We start from the raw sequence: 17,272 nt of genomic DNA on the forward strand, positions 1-17,272 counted from the left end.
GAGAAAGGAGGGAGGGAGGGAGGGAAGGAAGGAGGGAGGGAGGAACAGAGGGAGGGAGGGAAAGAAGGAGGGAGGGAAGGAAGAGGGAGGGAGAGAGAAAGGAGGGAGGGAGAAAGGAGGGAAGGATGGAGGAAGGAGGGAGGGAGGAAGGGAGCTCCATTACCAAATAACCTTAAAGGCAAGCTCCCTGTAGACCTGTGCCTACGGGGTCAGAGGTGAACAGAAGAAAGGCCCTTGGATGAAGAGCTCACCTAAACTTGCAGTCACCTGGAGCAAAGTGAATTTTAGTAAAGGCTATAAGATGGGGTACATTCTACCTACAGACATACATGCGACCATCCTTGCAGACACACACTGACTAGCACAGCTCTCTCTTTCTCTCTCTCCTAAGGAACTCAAGCAGATGAAGTCCATCAGAACTGAGCCAGGGGTCATGGTTGAGGTGGCCCTTGCAGGTTGCTGAGTAAAAGAATTTAGTAAATTGATTTATTTGAGCACTATTAGGGAAGAACAAGGTGGCATTTAGAACTAGCACATAGACAAATTAAATACCCAATGCCAAATAGCTGTTGAATGGACATAACCAAAAGAAAGAGAATGTTCTGGGGCAAACAGAACCACATTGCCTCATAGAGGGAACCTTTTTTAAAACTAAAGAAAGTCTCTGCCAGGGGGATCCTTGGAGGTGAAGCACTCTCTTTTCATAAGGATCAATCCAACCGTGCCCCACATGTTTAAATGCTGAACTCCAAAGCGCGCCTCCATGAAAGAGCAGCAAAGCTTTGTTCACCCTCCAGGAGAATAAAGATGCTGTGGTGTGTGCCTTGCTGAGACAACACCGTAAATAGCAAAGGAGTCCTACTTTTCTTTGTGTTCAGACAAAGCACAGCCCTACTGATTCGGATCTTGGGGGATATACAGATTCATTTTTTGCCAGAGTCATCCGGTTCTGCTCTGATGCCAAAGATTTTAACACCATTGGTGGCAGCAGAGCCAACACTGGTGACTTAACAAAGACTCTTCATTCCAAAGCCACATTTTTGAAGGGAAGAGACCTGGATTCGACAAGGAGAACCACTCCTCTGGTCACAGCCCTTCTGAAAGCCCACCCTGAGTAGGGGTTATACCATAACCACATCAAAGATGGTGCGTTTAGATTCAGACTCAAAAGCCATGGTACTCAGGCATCTGGAGCATACGGACAGCTGCTGGTGAGCAGCTGGAATTCTGTTGAGAGTCACTCATCCTTTGGTTCCTTTAAACTGATGGGGAGTGGCTCGAGATACCCAGGACCACACACTGACCAGAGTCACACAGACCACAGTTTTCTTTGGAAGAACTAAGTGCTCAGGAAAGGAAGTGCTCAATGAACTCACCACTTGGAGGGCACTCCCAGATTACCCCTACCTTCCCTCTATCTCAAGCCCCCTCACCGCATGAGTTCAAATCTAGTCTCCACAACTGGTAATGAAATATGCCAGTGAAGTCTATGTGGTGGGGGGAATTTGGGAAGTCCTTTCTTCAACCCTAAGAGCCTTCTAAGGTACAAGTCAGGATTAAGTCCATTGACTAAAGAACCCACGGTTTCTCAGAGACGGACAGGAGACACTGGTTCATTTCTTAACCTGGACAGGACGCAAACCTTAGCTAGGTAACGAGAGTTAGCAGAGATGTCTCTCAAGAACCCGACTGCCGTGGAGAACTCTCTGAGTGTTCACAGCTGTCTGTAGCACCTCCTATGCTCCCTATGCTCGTTCCACTCTACTGAGATGGGTGATGGAAACTTCTCACCTCGTCCCTGCCCTCTTACCAGGGAAGCTGCAGGGTTCTGAGCCTCAGGCTGGGCTCAGTAGGAAGCACAACAGGATCTTCTGATGTCTTAGAGCTTCATGGACATTCTGCAATCAGGCTCTGATTAAGAACTTTGGACATGGGGTGCTTGGGAGTTACAAGGGACAGTATGCTCTTAATCTTGCACATTAGCCTTGACACCTAAGGTGTCAGAGATCCAGTAACAGATTCAAGAGTAACATTTTATCTATGTGCATCTTCTACTGTTATAAAATAAGGTCACAAACTGCCAGGTTTTATCCACCCCAGTGAATAGAGATACACACTGGAACAGGATACACACTGAAGGAAATCAAGAAGGATAGCTCCTCAATAGATCTTTCCAGGCTATGCTGCTAGAATACAAAAGCCTACAACAGCCAAGGCAATCAAACCCGTATTTATTATGAACTCTCTACATGAAAGGCATATGATTCTTCTTGTATTAATTGAGGAGAAACTCAAAAGACAGCAACAAAGGGCTCTAACTGGTAAGAAGTAGGCACTTGAGTTATCTTTGATCATGGTGCTGATTTCAAAACCCAAGTGGAAAATTTAAAAAGTGGCTGGAGGAAAAAATAAATAGGTGTTACCATTGTAAAGGGATATATTGATCAGTTTGTGACTTCTAACGAAGCTAAGGGGTGGTTTTCTGGTGCAGAAGAAAATATTGCAATTGTGTATAAGCAACAGATTGTGAACATAAAGCCTCAGACGCCAGAGGCACTTATTAATTAATGAGACTGTGAAGTGTCCCTGCATGTTCAAAATAATTATTGAAACAGACTAGACAAATCAACCCATGAGTTTTCCTAAGGCCAGAGCAAGCCCAACTCCCACCCAGTATAGGCTAGGGTGAAATTAGGAGGAGCTTGGTCAGACTCTCACGGGATAAAGTCCTAACTCGCCCACTGTAATAGAGTCCTAACTCTCCCACTGTAGACTGCACATTGGAGGACACAGCATCTGGGCTCCTTCAGCTTGCGTCTCCTTTTGGAAAACAAGGACGAGAACAACAATCACCTCATTTAATCAATGTGAGGATTAACTGTGAACATTTAAGCAAAGAGTCAAGCCCAGTGCTCGCCCTTGGGACCTGCCCCCAGAATTGCTGTTACTGCTGTTACCCGTATTTGATGGAAATCTAGAAGTTACTTTCCCAGAGACCCAGTTGCCAGATCACAGTCAATGATAAAGAACTACGTGGTTAGGAGTGCCAGCCAGCATTCCAGCACAACCAGAAACACCTTCACTCCCCAAACCTACCACGGCTTCTTCCTCAGCAAGCATGTCTCCTTAAAATCTATGGACAGAACTAAGTTTTAGGTACACTATAACTCCGAAAGCCAGATGTTTAATATTATCATTGTTTCATCCCAGAAATAAGTACAGCACAGTGGCTGTGACTGGCAGGCAAAGTCATATGTGAGATGGGGGAATGGGGCAGCAGAGTGCTAAGCTTGACCAGGAAAGAGAAAAATGAAGAACAGAACCTCCTCTTCAGAAGTAGTTCTAGAAACAATAATTTCAAACTTTCCACTCCCTTGTCAATATCCCAACAAGAGGGAGGCCAAGGCAGGGCGATGGTAGGGCTTGCCAGGTAAAAATACAGGACCACAGTTGGATTTTGAATTTCAGTGATAACAGCCAATGAGGACTTCTAGGAGTATGCAAGCATTGCAGCATCTGCAGTGAAATTATACCAAAGAACTGTTATTAGAAATTTAATTTTAGCCGGGCAGTAGTGGCGCACGCCTTTAATCCCAGCACCGGGGAGGCAGAGGCAGGTGGATTTCTGAGTTCAAGGCCAGCCTGGTCTACAGAGTGAGTTCCAGGACAGCCAGGGCGATATAGAGAAACGCTGTCTCAAAAAAAGAAAAAAAGAAAAAGAAAAAGAAATTCAATTTTAACTGAGTGCTTTAATTCACTAAGTCTGTTGGCTCCACATGTGGTATAGGCTACAATATGAATGTTGGCTGATTAGAGTTAGTAATGAAACTGAAATACTAAGAGGGGGGGGGAAACCCAGAGTGATCTCTAAAATATCTCTGCTTCGTAGTCAGGCTATGAGAAGCCCGAAGCCTGAGTAAGAAAATCCAATATGAAAACAAGTACCCTGACTATAAAGGAGCAGAGATGACTCCTTGGGCAAATTAGTTTGTCTTGTCACCAAGACATGCAGGTCAAACAACCTAGTCTGTTTGTGGAAAGCTGACGATATTCAAAGCCAAGCACATGCAATTCATGGTTGGTAGACTTCTATAATTGATCCCATTTGTCACAACTGTAGAAGACTTCATAGAAACTAAGTGCGCACACCACATGCTCCCCAGAACACTAACTACACCATCACAGCACACGGCACCCAAGATACAATAACAGTCTGTCTATCTGGCTTTCTAAACTTTGGGTCACTCAAGAAAAGGGACAGGGTCTCACTTATCAGTGAGACTCGAGGCCTAACCGTGTCTTGCTACAACACAATTCAGAAGTAAGAAGCTGCCAAATGGACTTTACTGGGGAAAGGTCAGATAAGAAGAAAAAAAATATATATATGTACATATATATATATGTATATATATAGAGAGAGTGTCTGTAAGAGAGAGAGGGGGGAAGAGAAAAAGAACTTCATTTAGTTTTATACAGAGTATACTTTGTGTGTATATACATGTGTCTATGGTGCATGTATGTATGTGTGCATGCATGTGTGCATGCATGTGTGCATGCATGTGTGCATGCATGTGTGCATGCATGTGTGCATGGTATACATGTGCATGCATGTATAGGTGGTATATGTATGTATACATGTGTACATGTTGCATGATATGCATGTGTGTATGTATTCTATGTGCACATTCTGGGCATATTTATGCCTAGAAGTTAATGTCAGCATGTCTTCCTCCTGACTGTCATCAGACAAGGTCTTTTGATAAGCTTTCAGCTGGCCAGCAAGCCCTGCTCTGCATCCTGCCCCAGCACTGGGGTTTCAGATGCACACTGCCATGCTTGAGTTTCAACGTGGATAGTGGGGTCCATATGCCCGGACAACAAGCAATGGACACCCATTGGCCCAGCCTCCCAGCCTCCGAAGCATTCTTTCTTCAGTGATAGATCTGAGTGCAATAGAACAGTAAAACAGAAAGTCATCGAAGGTCTTTGCTGGCTTTTCTTTTTCTTTGAAAGAACAGGTAAAGGAAGGAGAGAGAGAGAGAGAGAGAGAGAGAGAGAGAGAGAGAAAGATAAATAATGAGATAAAGAGTAGAGCCCTAAGGATATGCTCACAAATGTATGTCAAATACACACATGAGCCAGACTACACCTCCTCAAAGTAAATAAGAAACTTGATGGGGAAATTCAGCATCAGTCCTTGCTAAGAATATGTAGATCCTGAGGTGCTCAGTCACGTAGTTAGCTTTCAATAATAGACCTGTGGTGCTAATAGAGCTAACACCACAGCCCTACATGCTTGCCTTTATACTGCCCACCTGAAAGCTCTGAAAATTGGGATCTGGTCATTGTTCCCTTGGACAGCACCACTGAACAAAACCAACATGTTCTGGACGCCTGGTGCAGCATAGGGAAAGTCTCCTCTCTGCCTGGGAGCCCCTGCTCTACCTCACAGGACTTTTCCTTATCTGCAGTTACCCTCCTGTCCTCGAAGCACCCTTTCACCAAGCACCTCCCCAACGTGCCCTTTGCCAACAAGGCCTCCCATCCTCCTTCCTCTAAACTGCTAGAGCAATCATTGGCTGATTAACATAGTGTCACTGTTACAGTGTATCCTCTACCAACAATGACTTCAATGCGTATAGTGTGCGCTTTCCAATATGACTGGACCTAGTCATGGGTGAAAACAAGTGAGAAAATCTTTTCACTTTTATTTTTAGCATGACTATTTTTGATATCTGTCTTATGTGTGCTTTTGTAGCATGCACAATCTATTAGACGTTTATGTATATAATTAGGCATTGAACAAACATCCTGGTCGTTAGGACTACAATTTTATAAGGCTGCATTAAAAACCTTGTAACAGTGACATGGAATGCCAGATTCTTACACTCACAGTTTCTGCAGGTTAGAATCTGAATGACACGGCGCCAAAAGGGCTTGATTCAGTCTCTTGACTTTTCCTTAAGCAAAGAAGCAAATGTCTGCGAACAAAGTACTCCCAGAACTGGGTACTGGATTTACCTGCTACTAACTTTTTGAGGGGTCGGGGTAAGAACTGCAGCTGGTTCTCATGTAACCCAGGCTGTCCCTTAACTCGTGAAGTAGACAAGACTTACTTGAAATACTGATCCTCCTGCCTCCATCTCCCAAATGTTAGTGAAGTTGTGTACAACCACACATGGCTGGAATGTTTCAATTTACATCTGAACCCAAGTAGGACCAACCACAGACCTACATTCCAAGTGGCATCTCATAGCACCAGCACGGGAACATCCCAGAGCAGGAATGGAGAGGATTGGGTGGGAACCCCATGGCCTCTTGAGACATGAGCTCAGAAGTCACCTAGCATCACGTCCTCCATACTTGATTAGTCAAAGCAATTTCAAGGCCACCCAGACGCAAGGATGAGGAGTGTCACGTCACCTTAGAGAAGAAGATATGGCATGAGATGCACTCTGGCTGTTGTTGCCTTCCCCAGCTTGCCTGTTCTGCCTTGAGCTCTGTCTCCTCAGCTTTTCTCTTCACTGCTAGATCCCTCCGGTAGCGAAGGCCCTGAAGACCTCACTGCCAGAGAGATTCTTGGCAGTGTTAAGTAACTGAAGGATTCCCAGTGGATTGAGGAGATACAGAACAAGTGACCAACTACAACAAACCTCTCCTTTCTGTCCAATTTGGTTGGCATCTTCCCCAGTGGCTGGGTCTTTCCTTGTAAATTCTATCTCTGCTAGGCAGCCGCCACCTGCTCAGGATCCCAATGGACAACTTCTACCTTCTTCTCTCTGACCTGAAAGTTCACACTGACTTCTCGATTTGCTAATCTGGGGTTTCGTGTGTGGTTGGCCATTAGCTTTCCAGCTTTTCTGATCCCCATTCAGCAAATCCTCAATGTTAAGCTCTCCTTTTGAACTACTCCGTATGGGCTCTGCTGTCCTGGCTGCATAATAAAAATACACAGAAGGGGAATAAATAGACCCAATTATTTTGTTGAAAAATATAGGATATTAAAGAATTATATAGAACTGCAATGTAATTTTAAACCCTGGAATGGGAGTCATGGTACTCAAATTCTGGCTGTTGGCATCAGGAACCCGCTTTACAGTCGCAGGTCACCTCCAAATCCAGCAATGACGATGGCATCACCCATAGGTGACAGGGACCCATGCATCTCTTGCCATGGCAATCCCCATACATTCCCAGTGTCCGCCTTTACCTGTGCCAACGGTGCAGGAGGTCACATCACAGCCCAAATAAAAGGCAGGCCCCTGCTGGCCTTTGCTTTCTTTCCCTCTTCATCTTCGTCGCCCCCTTTTGTCCTTTTCCCCCCACAATAAACCTCCCTCTCGTGGCACTGTACTGGCTTGGTGTGATCTGTCCCAAAAAACAGCGATTCTAACACAATACTGGCTGTAGAGCAGCCATTAGCTATGTGCTATTTGTTTAGCTCATGGGCCTGCCTTTGTGTCCTCAGCCACCTGGTAAATGAAATCTCTGGGCACCAACACACTCTGCCTGCCTCTCAGATATAATCTGCCCAACAGATCCAGGTCCAACCTAGAGGACCTTACTTCTGAACATCTCACCTTGGCCTTCGAAATAACTCAGCACTAACAAGCAAACATAATTGGCTACACGATGTCACAGACGAGGTTGGCAAGACCAGGCAGAGCCGGAGCCAGGTCCACGCGTATGGCTACTCCCTGGTGTTTCACCTGCAGTGGAAGCTAGGACCAGGACCAGCACATGAGGCTAGCATGAGAGTTCCATTCACAAGTTGGAAAAGTTCTGCTTCCTCAGCTCTAGATAAAACCATGATGGCCACTTGGACCAAGAGCCTGCAGATGAATCTAGCTGCCTGCAAACAGAGAGCCACCCAAGATTAGGCCTGCTACGGAGGCAGTACCTCCCCACACCGAAAGAGAGCTTCTTCTTGACAGGAAGAAAAAAACTTAAGACATAGGGAAGACCATAGCTTGTTGTAAAAATAAATAGTACAATTGAGACAGCCCATTCCTTCATGGTAGGCAACATGTGGAGAAAGAAATTCATGCCTGTGTCCCTTTTCTGTTCTAAGAACATATGTATGTGTGTATACACACACACACACACATACATGTACACAAATACATATATATATGCCTATCTATATTTGCACATATATGTATATAGATATGCATATACATATGTATGTGATATACACATTCCCATACACATGCACATAACATATACATATAGCTTGTCATCCAAATCACCCATACCCAAAAACTGTGTGGATTGACTGTAAACTTTAACAAACCATCTTTAAGATACTTGAAAGAAAGATATTTAAATACTATAAAAAGTAGAAATAATATGAGCACATACTTTTAAGTAAAAATTTTTGCTGGAGGATGAAAGAGATAGCTCAGCAGGTAGAGGCACTCACTGTGCAAGACTGATCTGAACCCAGTTTCTAGAACCTATGGTGGAGGAGAGAGCTAACTGGCAAAAAGTTGTCCTCTGACCTACACATGTACACCGTAGCACATGTATGTGCATGCCTATGTTCACATATGCACACCACACACACATCATCATAATAATAATAATAATAATGATGATGATGCAAATTTTCTGCTCAGCTGTATAGTATTTGAGGGTATATAAAGACACCAGAGCTCCTTTTCAGTAATACAATTAAGGAGAACCTATTCCAAAACCAGTACCTTGAAGGTGCACGAAGGTTGCCAAAGATCTAACTAAGAGGACTGGATTCTCCCCTTGTGCTTGCCGGAGGCCTACTTGAGTCTTACCCAAGTCACCTCGGCAATCAGTACCCAGAGCGGAACCCATGAGACGTCGAAATCCCACGCTTTCCTCTCTGATGGTGGAGGAAAGTGAGAAGCAAGCTGAGTTGCTGAGTTATTGTCCACTGAAGCAAAGCACACTTTTCCTACTTAGTTAACATTAGATACGCATCTGGGTGATACTGAGCTTGGCTGGGAAGAATTCATCTCAATCCCACCCTTAAGCCTGCACAAAATAAATGATAACTTGAAACAATGAAGAGATAAAGGTAAGCAGACAGCAGGTTCAAGTTTGCAAAGAACAACTCCATCCAGTTCATTCACTGTATGCAGTGATCTTTTAGAGATTCCATATATAACATGAAGATGACAGAGATAATGCCCAACCTTAGGTGACCCACAATTCTATAGTAATGTCAGACACTTACATTAAGAACTTGGAAACAAGACTGAAGAGTGATATGTACCTAGGACCACACAGAGTTGTAGGTAAAGGTCCAGGGCAGGGGATACAAAGCATGTTTGAAGGCCATGGGAAACTTCTCTGAGGGAATGGAACTCCAGCAGAAGCGTAGAGAGTGAGTAGTTCTCTGACAGAGCCAGGGAGGAGGACCTGACAATGCCTATACCTGACTAAAGGCATGAGCCAATCCCAGGAGATCCTGTCAAGGTTGTGGGCACAGTGCACAGGACAGCTAGTGAGCAGGAGGTGGCATAGGATGTGCAGGGAGCTGCAAAGGCCTCCTGGAGCCATGATGCAATGCCCAGGCACCTCTCACAGGGAAGCAGGACTTCACTTCACATGCGATGATGAGCTATTAAAGGTCTCCAAGAAGGCAGATATGATTAGATCTCTGATTTAGAAGACAACTCGTGGGAATTTGAGTTATGTTCTTCAAATCCATATTCCTCAGAGAAAATTTTTGCAACAAAGAAGAAGAAGAAGAAGAAGAAGAAGAAGAAGAAGAAGAAGAAGAAGAAGAAGAAGAAGAAGAAGAAGAAGAAGAAGAAGAAGGAGAAGAAAGGAAAAGATCTCTTATCAGGGCCATAACTCTCTCTGTCATAGCTGCCCTGGATGTGCCTACCCTCGTTCTGTCTTAAAACGTTTCGCCATGAAAACAAGTGCTTTAATTCTCCAGGCTGCTGCCTCCAACTGTTCACTCCATTTGGACTCTGGATACCCTATGTGCTAGCACATCTGTCTGGCCAGCAACAAGCTGCGACATCAGGAGCAACCCTGGAATGTCTCCTGAGGGCCTGCCTGCTCATCCACAAACTGCCTGACTTTTATGTTCATAGACTCGTACGTGACAATGAAAACCAAAAGGATTCAAGATTGAGTGAGGAAAAAAATTTGCCTCTATGTCCCTTAACCAGTTATTTCAAGGTTATCCTGTTCTGGAACTTTCCAAACTCACAGACTCGTCATCCAGAATCTTCCTGCTAATGTCCTAAGTAAAGATTGAGTTTCCATGAGAAGTCCCCCCTCCCTTCTTCTCCCTTATAGTTTTCGGTGTGCAGAGGCTTGATCTACCTGGGGTAAAGATGTACCACAGGCAAAGGACAGTTCAGCATTTCTCTTTAGAAGGAGTAAAAATAACCTAGCTTACAATTCCAGCTGAGCAGAACATGTGAACCAGAAAAGAGAAGAAACCAGAAACGATGAAGGGCATGCCATGACATAGCACAGGATCAAATATGGCTGCCATCAGCTATGTCCTTTGCTCTCCATCATTTCACAAATACAGCAACAGATCGGTCACCGGGAGTCTTTCCTGAGAAGCCAGCCCCTGTTAATATAGTAATTAGTACTTTCGAAGTCATGAAAGACATGGGAAGAAGGGCATCTGAGATACATATATCACATATATGCATGTGTGCACACACACTGATACAAACACAGGAGAGAGGAGAGTGGGCAAAGGCGTTCAGCCACAAAGAGCTGCTGTTACTTCTCCATAGAAGCTTAAGGAAGAGCGTCCGTGACCTCGGCCACAGTAAGAGTGTCAGTGACCTTGGCCACACTTCCACTGTGGCCATGGAGAAGGATACCTGTCATGCCACCACCATAGAACCTCCTCCACGTGGGTTTATGAGAAGCATATCCATACCTTCCCAGGTCCAGGCTCCTTCCTCCACAGCTGCTTTCTCCATGGAAAGTGAAGGTGATCCCTCCACACACATGCAGGAGGCCCAGGAGGGAAGGTCGAGGTTGAAGCTGCACAGATGTCCCCCTACAACGTTGGTCCCCAAGGCAGCAGTCGGCCTTCCCTACTCCCTTTTGTTACTGTTTATTACTCTTTAATTGACAAATGAAATTGTATGTATTTATTTGTGTAAAGCATGATATTCTGCAGCATATATCCATTATGGAATGGCTAAATTAAGCTAATTGACATATGAATTACCTCATTGGGTTATCATTTTTGTGGTAAGAACACTTAACATCCACTCTGAGCTATTCAATACAATATGTTGTTATTAATTATAGTAATCATAGTGAATGATGAGCTCTTGAACTTATTTCTCTCATCTGACTGAAATTTTATGTCCTTGGCCAACATCTCCCCACCAGGCAGCCACCCTCTTACTCTCTTCTTCCATAGGATCAAGAAGTCTAGAGGCCATGCACCAGAAAAACTATGTAGCATCCCTCTTTCTGGCTTGCTCATTTAAGGAGTAAAATCTGAAAGGAGGTGGAGCTGGGGGTGTAACCTAGTGATTTATGACGTATTTAGCATAAAGAAAGCCCGAGTGTGATCCACATGCAGATAGAAAACAAAGTAAGTAGAGAGGGGAGGGAGGGAAGGAGGAAGAAGGTGAAAAGAGAGGACATAAAAAGGAAATGGATGGACAAAGATGGGGAGAAGAAAGGAAAAATGGAAGGAGAGAGGAGAGGAGAAGGGATGAGGAAGAGGAGGGGGAAGTTGGAGAGAGAAGAAGAATAGAGAGCATCTAGGAGGGAGGGGAGAAGATAGAGCTGTGGAGGAGAGGAAAGGAAAAGAGAGGAGAAGAGAAGCCCATCATTTCCAACACTGATAACTCTCTCCTCTCTCTTCATGATGATCCTGGTTCTGAGGATGCCCAGCCTCAAAATGATGGTACCACAAATACTCTGACAAGGTCCTGCTCTATCCTCTGATCTACCTAGTCCCTGAGCAGGAAGGGAAATGTAGAAACCCGGAGAGAGGCTAGGTTCTGACTCCAATCAATTCCTTCACACAATCCCAGTAGTCTAGAATGGCTGTGTCTGTTGTGGAAGCTACCCACTACATATGACTGTTGAAGTTTAAGTTAACATGAGTCCTCCAGTCTCGCTATTCTCCCACGGCCAATGACTATTACACTGGGCAGCAAAGATATTTGGATATTTCCAACGTGGCAGAAATTCTCTTAGACAGCACTGGTTTCCAGATTATTCTAACCAGTTCCAGTTGTACCTTAGATCAGGACTAAAATAGAGTGCTTTACGATAAAGAGAAGAGCACTAATGAGGATTAATTTCAGGCCAGCTTTACTAATAATGGTCTAATAATGGCACTCTCTCCTTAAACACTGGCATCGATCTAGACAGGTGAGCCCTAAAGCCTTGCCTAACAAAGTAGGAAGAGGCAGCCAGGGACAGTAAGAGAAGCAGGATCCCTGAATTTACGAGGGATGAGTCCAAACATCAACACAATCCTGGAGCCCAGAAGCAAGTCACCTGTTCTTCTCTCCCTGTGTTGTGTAATGGAATCAGAACATCTACCTCATAAATCAAGCACCACACTTCACATGGCTGTTTGGAGCAATGTCCTAAGCAAGGGCTGGGCATTACCTTCACAGGTCAGAGAGCGCAGTGCCCAGACTCTCAAGCTCACCCCTCCTCTACTTTATCCCTAAGTAGGGGCTCCCTCAGCCCCTCAGCAGGCAGCCAGGATGTAGCTCTGCTCTCTTTTCTATTGTCTCATCTCTGCTCCTGCTGGCCACCCCTTCAGCAGAATCCCCATGGCTGGGGGCTAAGGCAGCCTTAGATCGGTTCCCTCCTTCTGTTCTTCTTTCTCCCACCACCAACACCACCACAAAGATGCTCATGAAATTCGCCATGGGTCCTTCTCTAGCTTTGAGAAGGAAAAGGAGCAACTACATGGACGTTGTTCATTGCAGTTCTGCTCTGTTCAGAACACTTTATTTGGAATTTTCTTTAAAAGAGACGGGGGAGGTGGGGTAGAGGTGGAGAGGAAATAAAATGTATGCTCTTGGAGACATTTTAAAAATGTCTTAGGGAGCTGGCGATGCAGGTTAAGGGCAGATTGGCTAGCATATGTGATGCTCTGCATCTAATGTCCAGCGCTACAAATAAACAAATAATAGACTTGGAGATTCTTCCAATACATCTGGAAGGGTAAAGCAGAATGAATGGAGCCTAACAAATACTGGAATCCAGATGTGATCCTGGAGATAAGAAGAATCCGGTCTGTTATCCAGGACACTTTCCCAGGGGAGTTGAACACTGAGCCCCTTTCTGGAAGGTGTAATGGTGTGCTCTGACAAACAAGAGGGGACGAAGAAATGACAGCACTCCACAGTGAAAAGGCTGGGAAGGACAAGTTCAGACAGGTGCATGCTGGGAGACATGGCTGGGGGCTAAGGCAGAGGCAGGTAGCTTCTGGGGTGAGGCCCAGGTGTGATCTTGGTCAGGCAGGGAGGGCTCTGTGGGGAATTTCCCTTTCCTAACAGTCAGCAACGGAGGGCCACTATGGATTCCTGAGCAGAGGAAAACAGTGTTTAAGGGAGACAATTCCAGCAGCTGTGTGGAGGGTGGAGGGAGACCCCGCAGGAAAGCCAGCAAGGGTCCTGTACTAAGTAGGGAACCATAGAAATGGAAATGAGAATCAAAGGAGGCCATTCTGAGGAAGAACCGGCAGAGACTTTATGGACTGGAAGTAGGGGCTGCTAGAGAGGGAGCCAGTGGGCGTGGGTGCCAGGACAGTGTGCCTTTGAAAACAACAGAACCACTGGGGGACTCTGGCCATTGAGACAGGGAAGGAAGGAGAAAGCTGGGTGGTTCTTCTCCTTTACTGTTTTCAATACAAGGATAACATGCCAGGGGAGATTTTTCTATAAACCACTGGGGGCATAATCACATGCTGGAAATGCAGATTTCAGAACCATCAAAATCAGTGTGTAACTGAAACCATGTGAGAAAATGAGCCGTCTAAGGAACAGAGGGCCAAGCAATGGGAAATGGGAGCTAGATTGTGCTTTGAGAAAACAATGCCCATGGAGAGCAGGAGGAATTGCTGGCTTGCTCAACTGGACTGTAACCATGTGGGGCTGCTTAGCTCTTTGCTGCAGGGTACTGCCCTGGGCAGAGGGGGGTGTTTATAAGCATCTCTAGCTTCTACCCATTAGATGACAGTTCTCTCCCTCTCTCCCAACCATGACAACCAAAAATATTTCTCCAAATATTGTCAAATGGACCCCAGCTAAGAGCTACTGATGGAGAACTGAGAACAGTATCCATTGGTACCAGGCGCTGGAAGGTTGGGAGGGCTTCCGACGCGTTCATTTATTTAATTCTCCAAACCACATCTGAAGCAGCTGTAACTGCTATTATTCCCCATTGTTCCCAAATTAGGAAAGCAAGACTCCGAGGTTAAGTAGGAGCCTTTTCAAAGTTCCAAAAACCAGGGATCTGGCAATGCCAGGCAGTGTGTCTACGGGGCTCATGGTCTGGTTTTGGTTGGTTGAGTCTTGTTCGCATGTTTGTCTATTTGTTTTTCAAAACAAAAAGCTTTAGTGTCTCATCATTAGAGGTAGGGATCCTATGCAGACACACTGTGGAAACAGACTCTTAGAACCCTCTGGGGCTGAGTGAAGAGTGTTAAGTAGATGTGTGTTATCCCAGAAACATCATGCTTGAGGAACGGGGACACTGGGACAGGACAACTGGTCCTGTCTGGCAAACGTTGACTCCAGAAAGAATGACAGGGCTGAGGAAAGAAAGTGCATTTTGGGTTGCAGCAATAAAGACTTTCCAGTCGCAATGTAAAAAACAGCTCAGGGGTGGAAAGATGAGATTTTACAATGACCAGCTGGTGGGAAGCAGTTGAGTGGCAACTAACAGGTAAAAGATGCACAGGTGATGGTCCACGGACTAGACAAAGAGGTCCTCCTAGGATGGCAAAGCCAAGGTCTGTCACTCAGTCGTCCAGACATAGTGGTTTCTGGGAAGAACTCCAAAGTGGATAAGTGAACTCATTTTTAGAACTTCCTTTCTATGCCTTTCATAACATGATGACAAAATAGAAAGGGGAAAAAAGACAGAATTATAAAGAGTTCGATCCATAATAGAGAAACTGAATTAGAGTATGAGAAAAGTATGAGTAGAGTACAGTAAGGGGTGAGTGGTGGTTTGAATATGCTTGGCCCAGGGAGTGGCACTATTAAGTGTGGCCTTGTTGGAGTGAGCGTGGCCTTGCTGGAGGAAGTGTGTCACTGTGGGGGTGGGCAATGAGACCCTCCTCCTAACCACATGGGAGTCAATCTTCTCTTAGTGGCCTTCAGATGAAGATGTAGGACTCTCAGCTCCTCCTGCACCATGCCTGCCTGGATGCTGCCATGACTGAAGCTCTGAACCCATTAGCCAGCCCCAATTCAATGTTGTCCTTATAAGAGTTGCCTTGGTCATGGTGTCTGTTCACAGCAGTAACACCCTAAGATGGGGTGGAAAGAAACAAATAGAATTTACACTCTGGGGAAGGAAGTACCTAAGAAATGTCGCCTGGTGAGGTCAAATGCCAGTAACCCATCTGAAGCAGAGAAAGCAAAGCCTACTATCACAAGGGGAGAAATGAGGTCTTAGGGGAGGGGATGAGAGAATCTTTGGATGGATCCTGCCTGGAAAGCTATAAGAAAGGGCGTACCAATGAAGAGAAGACACTTCTGTGGCAGCAAGGGGCTCACTGTGCAAAAGAGTTGTAAAAGAACTCGTGAACTCAAAATATTGAAAATCTTCTTTGAGGTAAAAAAAAAACAGAATAAAGAACAATGCTGTTGACCATTTTATCCAAATAACTAAATAAACACCCATTCTATTAAAATCAGACAAAGTTCCTTCCCTCTGGGCACGCTGGGCCATCCACTTAGGATGAAAAATCTAAGAACAGCTATTTCCACAGCATGAGGGTTGTGTGCATAAAATTACAGCGCTAAGAGCGTTTATTTAATCAATCCACAAAATCTTCAAGAAGCAGGAGTCTAGTAGAATGGAGCCCAAGTGTGTCTGGGAGTTACAGGATAGCAGAGAGTGTCCCCCTCCGCCGCCACAGACATGGTGGGCACAGGCGCAGCCAGGATGCATGATCTGTCCACACCAGACAAGGAGCACCTAGAGGGGCAGACAAAGAAGTCCACAGAGCCATCCTCAAGTCTGACTGTACATTTGAGCCAACTGGACAGCACACACGCTAGCATCGCGGACATTAGAATCCCATGAGCATTCCCTAAAGTTTCCCATATCCTGCAATGAAAGAGCATCTGGCTCCTATTGTCATGGTCTCTATCTTCATACACACGTGTGTGCACACACATACACACACATGCACACACACTCTCACACATGCCTAGAGTTGGCTCTTTCATATAGAGCTACAGGGAACAAGACTTCACTTAAGCTTCACCCTCCAGCTGCATCTGGGCTATAGCCCAAAGGCGTGGAGGAAGCATGCGGACAGTAGCAGACTGGGGCTCCTCTTGGCTCCGCAACCTCCTCCCTTCCACCCCTGATTCCAATAGGAAAGGGAGAGCTGGAGTTCGTGCCTTAAACACCTGTTCTCCAGTGGAAAGAGAAAGGCTGAAGGGTTCCGTCAAGAGCAATGTTTTCCCCAGCCTCTGGTTATTAAACTCCGATTGTAACTAACTATGGTCATTCTGTGTAGATTAAGCCCTGAATCGCTTATGTTCCTAGTAGGTACAAATAAACTAAAACAAAACATTCACTCAAAACTTGATTTAATACATGCCATTTGAATATTTGACATATCTGTGCGTTCATCATCCCTAGTTCTTTTCTAAAATGTCCGTTCACCACCGTTCACAGGCAGAAGTAAGACAACGGGGCTTACACATAGTAAACATCAACTCTGAGGACGACTGGACTGTCCCACTGATTGTAACACCCAAGCAAGCCTGGGAGGGGCTGGCAGCGGGCAGGCTGGCTGACCTCCACAAAGAGGTTGCAAAAGCTCCCTGGAGTCCAGACTGAACTTCCCAGGGTGGCGGAGCAGCTGTCGCATTCTGACTCTCCCCCAGAAGTGTGCCAATACTGCCAATGACTTGTCCTCTAATCCAGGACTGAGCAGTGGGGAAGCGGCATGGCTCCTCCCTGGAGAACACAGCTGGCCAGGCGGGCGGTCTATCCACTTGGGTCTCCTCCAGATGTCTAGGAAGGGGGCAGTTCCTGACAGCTCACTCACCCTCCACCTTTTTTTTTTTTGCCTCTCCCT

The 17,272-nt window shown here is 45.5% G+C and overlaps 1 protein-coding gene across 7 annotated transcripts in view; it reads right to left on the minus strand.

Annotated features, from left to right (window-relative positions):
- Window positions 1-17,272, minus strand: part of Grin2b (glutamate ionotropic receptor NMDA type subunit 2B) — a 504,020-nt gene that overhangs the window by 425,867 nt on the left and 60,881 nt on the right. The gene's annotated exons all lie outside the window — the stretch shown is intronic.

Source organism: Mastomys coucha, unplaced genomic scaffold (assembly GCF_008632895.1).
Source record: "Mastomys coucha isolate ucsf_1 unplaced genomic scaffold, UCSF_Mcou_1 pScaffold20, whole genome shotgun sequence".
In the NCBI taxonomy this organism is placed as follows: Eukaryota; Metazoa; Chordata; class Mammalia; order Rodentia; family Muridae; genus Mastomys; species Mastomys coucha.